The sequence below is a fragment of the Macaca fascicularis genome, chromosome 10 (genome assembly GCF_037993035.2).
Source record: "Macaca fascicularis isolate 582-1 chromosome 10, T2T-MFA8v1.1".
NCBI classification, from domain to species: domain Eukaryota; kingdom Metazoa; phylum Chordata; class Mammalia; order Primates; family Cercopithecidae; genus Macaca; species Macaca fascicularis.
The window spans coordinates 35,160,164-35,170,391 of NC_088384.1; positions in this window are offsets into that span (position 1 = coordinate 35,160,164).

The following is a 10,228-nucleotide window of genomic DNA, read 5'->3' on the forward strand; positions in this document are numbered from 1 at the left end:
CCCGTCGCGCCCCTAGTTGCACCCGCGTCGGGCTAGCGTTAACTCCGGCTGGAGCCTCTTCTGCCCCCACACGCACCCTCCACCCTGGCCGTGCAGCAGCAACTGTCGATTTTAATCCTCCGCCCTCACTCACTCGATTCTTGGTCCTGTTCAGACTTCTTGTTTCTCTCCTGGGTCATTGGACGTCAAATCCCAACTTGGGATTCCAGGAAGTCCGTTTTCTTAGTCTCTGTCCCTTTTATTTTTATATTTTATTTTATTTTTAGACAGGGCCTCCCTTTGTCTCCCAGGCTGGAGTGCAGTGGTGCAACCACAGCTCACTGCAGCCTCGGCCTCCCGGACTCAAGCGATCCTCCTGCCTCTGCCTCCTGAGTAGCTGGAACCGCAGGCCCTATCCCATTTTATTGTCCCCACCCCTTTGCCTGGTCCTGCTCGCTCTGCTTTCCCTGGCTTTGCTTTCTCTTTCTCAAGACAAGGACAGCTCCGGGCTCCAGGGAGGAGGGGACAGCAGTCATTTCCAGCCTCCTGGCTCGGACTCAGGGACACTGAGTTCCTGGAGGGCAGGCAGTTACCTGGTCTGTGCGACTCTGTGTCCTAGCCGCGCCTAAGAGAGTCGTTACTCCCCAGAGGGTCGCTCCACGGCTGCGGAAGCTGTCGCCAGCGAATTATACATTTCATGAGTTTCCTTCTTAGCACGCGTGCAGCCTGTGTCCACTCCTCCCCGCACCCTCGAGGACCCTCCCAAGCTGGCCCGCGCTGCCCCTGTCCTAGGTTCCTGCCTCGAGCTCGAGCCCGTCCTGCCGTAGTTCATCCACACGCTCCTGCCCATTCGCCTCTCCTCCCTTCCTCCCAAGCCCACCACAGTCCGCTTTTCCTTGCCTATCAAGTGCGCCTCTGCCTGGCCTTGACACGCACGGAGTCTACACTCATGTAACTTTTCCCTGTATTTTCCACTGCCCTCGAGAGGTGGGTTTTTTCGCTGCCCGAAGCACCCGCTGACCCCCAGCGACATCTCCATGAGCCCCGCCCGCAGACAGGACCCAGCTGAATGAAGCCTGAAGCTCAGTGGTCTTCAAATATCTTTTGTCTGTTTCTAAAAGAATTTTGGAAAACTGCATCCTTTCATGCATTTTTAAGATGACATCTAAAATTCTCCATCCTCAATCTAAATAGATGTAGAGGATGTAACTGTTACGTAAAAATCAGCGGTTGTCGTGGGCAGCTTCTAAGATGGGTTCTAGGATGTCACCTCCTGGGAGTCACGACCTTCTGAATCCTCTTCCCGGAGTGTGGGATGGACCCAGAGGCTGGGTTCTAACAATAGAATATGAATAGAAGAAGACAAAAATGATGGGATGTCACTTACAAGATTAAGCTACAAAAAGATCCTGACTTCTGTCTTGCCCAGCCCCTCCCTCTGAGCTCCTAGCTCTTAGGGAAGCCATAATGCGAGCCCCCCTGGGTGGGGCCCCAGTGGCAGAGAATGAGAAAGGCCTCTGCCCACTGCAAGACACTGAGATCCTCATTTCATCATTGCCATTCTTAGTGCATAATTGATAAAAATAATGTAAATATAATACACGTTAATAAGTAATTAAACATGAACTGTCATTTGAAATTCATCTTCTTCCTAATTAGTTCATGTATCTGTGAACAAATATTGCTTATTCATAGAACAAAACAACAGTTAGCATTTAAAAATATTTTATTACTATTCTTTTATTCTATTATTGTTATTTTGAGACGGAGTCTTGCTTTGTCACCCAGGCTGGAGTGCAGTGGCGTGATCTCCACTCAACTGCAAGCTCCACCTCCCGGGTTCACGCCATTCTCCTGCCTCAGCCTCCCGAGTAGCTGGGACTACAGGCACCTGCCATCATGCCCTGCTAATTTTTTGTATTTTTGGTAGAGACGGGGTTTCACTGTCTTAGCCAGGATGGTCTTGATCTCCTGACCTCATGATCCGCCTGCCTCAGCCTCCTAAAGTGCTAGGATTACAGGTGTGAGCCACCACGCCCGGCCATTATTTTTCTTATTTTTAAAATTGAGACAGGGTTTCACTATGTTACCCAGGCTGGTCTTGAATTCCTGGGCTCAAGCCATTGTCCTGCCTCAGCTTCCCAAAGTACTAGGAATTCAGGCATGAGCTACCACCCTAGGCTAAAAATATTTTAGATGTAAGCCTTAAAAAATTGCTTACATAAATAATTATTATATTTATTTCATCAATTCTTTGAATCCGTTTTCAGTCATATGGCAAAGATCACATAGCCATCTTGTCACCCTTTTTTTTTTTTGAATAGACAGGGTCTCACTAAGTGGCCCAGGCTAGACTCAAACTCCAGGGCTCAAGAGGTCCTCTCAACTCAGCCTCCCAAGTAGCTGGGATTACAGGTTCGCACCACTGTGCCCATTGATTTGGCAACTGACAAGTTGATTGGGTTCTCCTTCAATTTTAGTAAGGCAATATTTGGAACCTACCTCACTTGCAAAAAATGTCTGTCTGTCTATCTATCTATCTATCTCTATATATCGGTATGTGTATATAGCTACCCTGTGATCACAGTTCTATTAGACAATGGTATTTGGCACTGTTGCTATGTCTAGTGCCCAGGGCCTTTTTCTTTTTCTTTTTTTTCCTGAGATGGAGTCTTGCTCTGTCGCTCAGGCTGGAGTGTAGTGGCAACCTCCACCTCCCGGGTTCAAGTAATTCTCCTGCCTCAGCCTCCCGAATAGCTGGGATTACAGGCGCATGCCACCATGCCCAGCTAATTTTTATATGTTTAGTAGAGACGGGGTTTCGCCATGTTGGCCAGGCTGGTCTCGAACTCCTGACCTTGTGATCCGCCCTCCTCGACCTCCCAAAGTGCTGGGATTACAGGGGTGAGCCACAGCTCTGGGCCCCCAGGGGCTTTTTTTACACAGTCCCCCAAATTTCACATGTTAGAAACTTAATAGCCAGGACTAATGAGAGGCCTACCTTTCTTCTGAAAGTGGGAGAAGGACAAGTAGGAAACAAAAGTGTGGGGAAGGAGTGGAGCCTCCACCCGCACCTGACATCTTGACAGCTGGTACCTTTCCAGGCAGGCAAGTATCTGGAAGAGGACACGGGGAGGTTGAGATTCTGGAGGTCCATTCCCTTCAAATCTATTCCCTTCAAGCCAGGGCCAGCAAATTTTTTTTTTTTTCTGAAAAGTGTCAGATAGTAAATATTTCAGGCTTTGCCAACCATGTAGTTCTGTCCCAGCTATTCAACTCTGCCCTTGTAGCAGCTATTGACAATATGTAAACAAAGGAGTGTGTCTGTGTTCTAATAAAACTTTATTTGTGGACATTTACATTTACATTGCATATAATTTTCATTTGTCCTAACATATTATTTCCCTTTTGATTTTTTCCCCTGACCATTTGAAACTGTAAAAACCAACTTAGCTCCCCGGAGGGTACAAAAACAGGCAGCAGAACAGATTTGGGCCATAGGCCCTAGTTTACTGACCTGTGCCCTAAACTTTCCAAGGCATGCCCCTTGGAAAGTCTTCAGGTAACCTCAGGGTAACGTGTACTCTCATTTGAAATTGCTATCCTGGTTCTCAACTCTGCCTACATATTAGAATCCCATGAGGTGCTTTTTAAAATACCAATGCACAGCCACACTCTTCCACACTGATTCGGTGGGTCTGCGGTGGCGTCTGGGCATAAGTATTTTTGAGTTTCCCAGGTACGTCTGATGTGTAGCCTGAACTTGGACCACTGTTCTAATTGCTATAGGCTCTGCACACCTCTCAGGGCACGATGCTGCTTTGTGCTGTAGTTACCGTTATTTCATCCAAAGATCCAAAATCATTGAAAGATAAAGCCTAATTTTAGGAATTTTAAAATGTAGAAAATGGGTGTCTTCAACTGGATGAAATATAGTTTTCCCCTAGCTGTAAGACTGTCCTCCCTGATGGTAAGGACCCCGGCGTCTTCACTCCTGTGTTGCTCTCACCCGCAGTGCTTGGCTGGCTGTGAGGTGTTCTGTGAGTACTTGCCAAGCACATGTCAACATTAGGCTGCTTTGCTTATTGCGTGTTCTCTGGGTTCTTACTTTTCCCCTGACAGAGCCTCGTCCTAAGGAGATAGTAGATATCCAAAAAACATTTTTTTTTTTGATTCATTGACTGATTATACAAGGAGCAATAGACTGATGTCAGGAATAAGAGTCAGGGATTGGAGAACTTGGTGGTGTCTTTGGCTATGGGAAAATGGAAATGGCCACGGATTTCATTCCAGGACAGTGAGACAGGGGACAGAATATCCTTTGCCATGAGAAAGATGGGGTTAGGAGCTAGTCTCTGATTGACTGATCTTTCTGTCTCCATTCTCTGAAACGATGTTGTTTGTTTATTTGACTTTTCCTCCATGTCCTCTGCTAGTGTATAATCTCAGTGAAAGAAGAGACTGCAAATTATTTTTCATCATTGCTATTCTTTGAATGTATCCCCCAAATTTCACATGTTACAAACTTAATCCCCAAATTCATATGTTGATTGGAGGTGAGGCCTTTGGGAAGTAATTTGAATTAGATCATGAAGGTGGAGGCCTCCATAAAGGAACTGGTGTCTTTATATGAAGAGGAAGATAGGCCAGGCGCGGTGGCTCATGTACTTTGAGTAATCCCTGCACTTTGAGAGGCTGAGGCAGGCAGATCACTTGAGCTTAGGAGTTCATAGACCAGCCTGGACAACATGGTGAAAACCCGTCTCTACCCAAAATACAAAAATTAGCCAGATGCGGTGGCACGTGCCTGTAGTCCTAGCTGCTCGAGAGGCTGAGGCTTGAGCCTGGGAGGGAGGCAGAGGTTGCAGTTTGCCGACATTGTGCCACCGCACTCCAGCTTGGGAGATGGGAGTGAAAGAGTGAAATCCTGTCTCAAAAAAAAAAAAGGACTAGCAGACCTGAGCTGACCTGCACACTCTTACCCTCTCTCCCTATGATGGCCTCTGCCATGTTTTGACACAGCAAAGAGGCCCTCACCAAATGCCAGTGCCATGCTCTTGGACTTCCTGGCCTCCAGAATTGTGAGCTAAATAAATTTTTTTTTCTTTATAAATTACCCATCTATGGTATTCTCTTATAGCAACAGAAAACAGACTAAGACAACCATATTCCCAGTGCTTAGAATAGCCTCTGTCTCCCAGGAGATGATCAATAAACATGTTTTGAATAAACTATTGAATAAATGTGTCAACTGAGATTTACTAAGTTCAAGAGGGGTTTTTGTGTGTGGAATTTTTTTTTTCCTTTTTTTTTCCCAGACAGAGTCTCACTCTGTCACCCAGGCTGGAGTACGGTGGCTCCATCACAGCTCACTGCAGTCTCAACCTCCTGGGCTCAGGTGATCCTTCTGCCTCAGTCTCCCAAGTATGTGGGACCACAGGTGTGTGCCACTATGCCTGTCTAATTTTTTTTATTACTTGTAATATGTAATATCTATGTTTCCCAGGGGGAAACCCCTGGGGTCAAGCGATCCTGTCACCCCTGGCCTCAGAAAAATTTTAATGACAACTGTTTTATTTTTATTCTTACACTGAGTTGCAACATTTAAATCCTAGTTCTTCTCAAGCATTATTTGTTATTATTATTATTTTTGAGATGGAGTTTCACTCTGTCGCCCCGGCTGGAGTGCAGTGGCGCGATTGCTGCTCACTGCAACCTCCGCTTCCTGGGTTCAAACGATTCTCCTGCCTCAGCCTCCCGAGTAGCTGGGATTCAGGCACCTGCCACTATGCTCCGCTAATTTTTTTGTATTTTTAGTAGAGAGGGGGTTTCACTATGTTGGCCAGGCTGGTCTCGAACTCCTTACCTCATGATCCACCCACCTCGGCCTCCCAAAGTGCTGGGATTACAGGCGTGAACCACGGCGCCTGGCTTTTTTGTTTTGTTTTGTTTTTTAGAGACAGTGTCTCACTATGTTGCCCAGGCTGGTCAGCTGATCTCAAACTATGGCTTCAAGTTATCCTCCTGCCTCAGCCTCCCGGGTACCTAGGAGGCACTAGCCACCACATCCAGTCTTTAAGCTTTTAAATTTAACTTACAAAGCTTGCTAGTTTATTTATGTATTTACTTACTTACTTATTTGAAACAGGTTCTAGCTCTGTTATGTAGGCTGGAGTGTGGTTGCACAGTCACGACTCACTGCAGTCTCAACCTTCTGGGCTCAAGTGATCCTCTAGCCTCAGCCTCCAGAGTAGCTGGAACTCCAGGTGTGCACCACCATGCCTGGCTAATTTTAAATTTTTTTGTAGAGACAGGGTCTCACTATGTTGCCCAGGCTGACCTCAAACTCCTGGACTCAAGTGATCCTCTCACCTTGGCTTCCCAAAGTACTGGGATTATAGGCATGAGCCACCGTGCCCTGCTCTAGTCCATTTATTAATCTGGTAATATTGGCATAAAATAATAACAATCTGTTTTACTTGTTCTTTGATTCATGTGCTATTAACTCATAAATGTCAGAGACTAAATCCTCCTTAAACACTTAACACTACTTCAAACTTGATTCATTAAATTTCCTAAGACATTTCAAACCACATTGCAAATTTTATGTGCATGTTTCTCTTAAAAGTTTCAAACGCTGACTGCTAGACTTACAAATTTAACACAAAATTATTTCTAAGCATCTATGCAACACCTGAAAAAGCTAATAAATCAAACTGTTTACAAGCTGTAATAAGTTATTAAAGTAATGGCCCTCAGTTTGTTCACACCTGCTTGAGTAATCCGGTCTCACATGGATTCTGGGCTTGGTCATTAGAATTGTTTTGGCCAATGGGGCCATAGCAAACTTGACACATTGGGGCCTGCTTTCTGGAATCCTTAGGCTTCCATGTGAGGAAGCCGAGGCTGACTTATTGGCGGGTAAGAGGCCATGCCGGGCAGAGTCAGTCCATCCCAGCTGAAGCCCCCTCAGACCAAGCAGTCTTCCAACTACCAGACATTGACCATTCAGCCTTGAACATTCAGCACTAGTTGAACCAGACCGGACCAGAAGAGCTGTTCAACTGACCCACAGAAAGAGGAGAAATACAAAGAGAAAACTTAAGCCACTGAGTTTTGGGGTGTTTTGTTATGCAACAAAAGCAAACTGATAATACAAACTGAAATCTTTCTAATGTAAATCCTGGAGCATCCCTCCATCCTATAACACAGGTCACTTTCACAACATTTGTGCTCCTGATTTGAGTTGGTGAAGTCATGAGCCCTCTATCCAGGTCATATTAATAACTAATCACTCTCCTCCTTGAATGGATTCCACACTTTTCAAATGTTTTACTTTCTCTCTTATATCATCTCTGATTCTAAAGTCATATGTAGATCTCTCCCTCATGGTCAACGGACTAATTACTCTTTTAACTATAATTTTTGATATTTTTAAACAAACAAACATATGTATCTAACAATTTCTTGATATAATAAAATGCCAATGCAATACAATTAGTATTAATAGTAGGTGACAACAAAGACGATAACATAGTCACCACTGACACATACTGCACATCGTTGTCATTCTTTTCATGAGTTGAAACACTCTTCGAGTACAATTTACATTTTATCCTTTGTGGAATACCACTATAGAGCCATGATTTATCTCAGGTTTGTTTCTATGAAATAGAATGACAGGTACTTCCTTTCCTTTTTATTTTTTTGAGATGGAGTCTCTCTCTGTCGCTCAGGCTGGAGTGCAGTGGTGTGATCTTGGCTCACTGCAACTTCTGGCTCCCATATTCAAGTGATTCTCATGCCTTGGCCTCCCGAGTAGCTGGGATTACAGGTGTGTGCCACCATGCCAGGCTAATTTTTGTATTTTTAGTAGAGACGGGGTTTCACCATGTTGCCCAGGCTGGTCTTGAACTCCTGACCTCAGGTGATCCACCCACCTCGGCCTCCCAAAGTGCTGGGATTACAGGCGTGAGTCACCATGCCCGACCAATGTACCTTTTGTTTAAAATATAAATTTAATTGCTATTCCTGCATGTAATTATTCTCACTCTGGCTTCATGCAACAGGAAGACCCCCTAGCATGAGAGCTGAAAACTTCTAACTTCTTTACCAAGCACCCATCTGACTCTCTTTATCCTGGGCTCTGCCACTGACTACCTGTGTGGCATCGGTCACATAATTTCTCTATCTATCACCATTTTGGGAGGCCAAGGTGAGAGGATCAGGAGGTCAGGAGTTTGAGACCAGCCTGGCCAACATGATGAAATCCCGTCTCTACTAAAAATACAAAAATTAGCTGAGCGCGGGGCGTGGTGGTGGGTGCTTGTAATCCCAGCTAGTTGGGAGGCTGAGGCAGGAGAATTGCTTGAATCCGGGATGCAGAGGTTGCAGTGAGCTGAGATCATGCCACCGCATTCCAGCCTGGGTGACAGAGTGAGACTCCGTCTCAAAAAAAAAAAAAGAAAAGGTACATTGAGATTTGAAGAAACAGAGGAGAGGGTGGTAGGTGACTGACTAGAAATAATGCTGGGAGAGAGAATGTGAGATGAGTCCATAGAATGAGAGGCTGAGAAGTTGATTCCTATTTATGGGAGGAAGAGAGAATGATGTGGTGAAGGGTATAGAACTATGAGGAAAGTCCTTGTCAATCACATGGCTAGAGAATAGTGATCATTGAAAAGGAAGTAAAATATAAAAACATTTGCAGAATATTTCTCAATCAAAAAATTTCACTAGGGGTTTCAAAATGGTGCTGCGGAAGGAAGCTGGCTTTACTTCCCCAACAGAAAACTGAAAAGAAACATGTAGCACCAAGATCATCACCAGCAATGTTCCAGAACTCAAATATGAAGATGAGACATTTCCTGGGGCCACAGATGAAAAAACTTTGAGACGACGTCAAGAGAATCAGACTTAAATAATTTTTTTTAAAGATGGAGTCTTGCTCTATCGCCCAGGTTGGAGTGCAGTGGCTCACTGCAACCTGTGCTTCCTGGGTTCAAGCAATTCTCCTGCCCCAGCCTCCTGAATAGCTGGGATTACAAGTGTGCGCCACCATGCACGGGTAATTTTTGTATTTTTAGTAGAGAGGGGGTTTCATCATGTTGGCCAGGCTGGTTTTGAACTCCTGACCTCAGGTGATCTGCCCGCCTCGGCCTCCCAAAGTGCTGAGATTACAGGTGTGAAACACTGCGCCTGGCTGAGACTCAGACTTCTATATCCATGATGCCCCTCCCTCAAATCTGCCCCACACCAAGCGTGCAGAAAACTCACTGACTCATGCGTTCTTCACTGGAAAAAGTGAGATCGAGATGGCCAATCAGCTTCTCCATCATCGTGGGTTCACTGGCAGGAAACCTGTCCCTGACTCAACCCACAGAAAGCATCCAGTGTGCCTGAAAGAAGAAACATCCCAGAGGAGAGACAGAGTGGGGAGGCAGGACCACCATCCCCAGCCCTGGACGCCCTGCTCTAATGTGGCCAAAGGAGACAGCAAATCAGCGTGGCTGTTCAGCAGCACCATGTGGTAGGTTTGTTCCACAGGTCCCCTGGGCACAACCCCTAACCATCCTTCCCACACTACTGAAATGTCCCTTTTGGTACCTCCCTCATCCTGATGGGTGGCATTCTTTTTTTTTTTTTTTTTTTTTTTTTTGAGATGGAGTCTCACTCTGTCACCAGACTGGACTACAGTATTGTGATCTCCGCTCACTGCAACCTCCGCCTCCCAGGTTCAAGCGATTCTCCTGCCTCAGCCTGCTGAGTAGCTGGGACTACAGGTGCCCGCCACCACACCCAGCTAATTTTTGTATTTTTAGTAGAGACGGAGTTTCACCATGTGGGCCAGGATGGTCTTGATCTGTTGACCTCGTGATCTGCCCACCTCAGCCTACCAAAGTGCTAGGATTACAGGCGTGAGCCACCGCGCCTCTTAATTGGCACTCTTAATTGCTTTCTAGGGTGGCACTCTTAATTGCTTTCTAGAACCAAGGCAAACCTGGGCTTATGCCACCATCTAGTGTCAAAAAGGAGGCAGTGATCGAGCTGGAAAAAAAGAAAAAGAAAATAAATAAATAAATAAATAAATAAATAAATAAATAATCAACAGGTAAATTAAAAATAAAAACTCCAAGCAAACATATCAAATAAAAACCAAAGCAAGCCAGACAGAGAAGATTGAAATAAACAACAAATCCTTTAATGCAAAGACACAGACTCACATCACAGGAAACAATAGCAAAGAAGG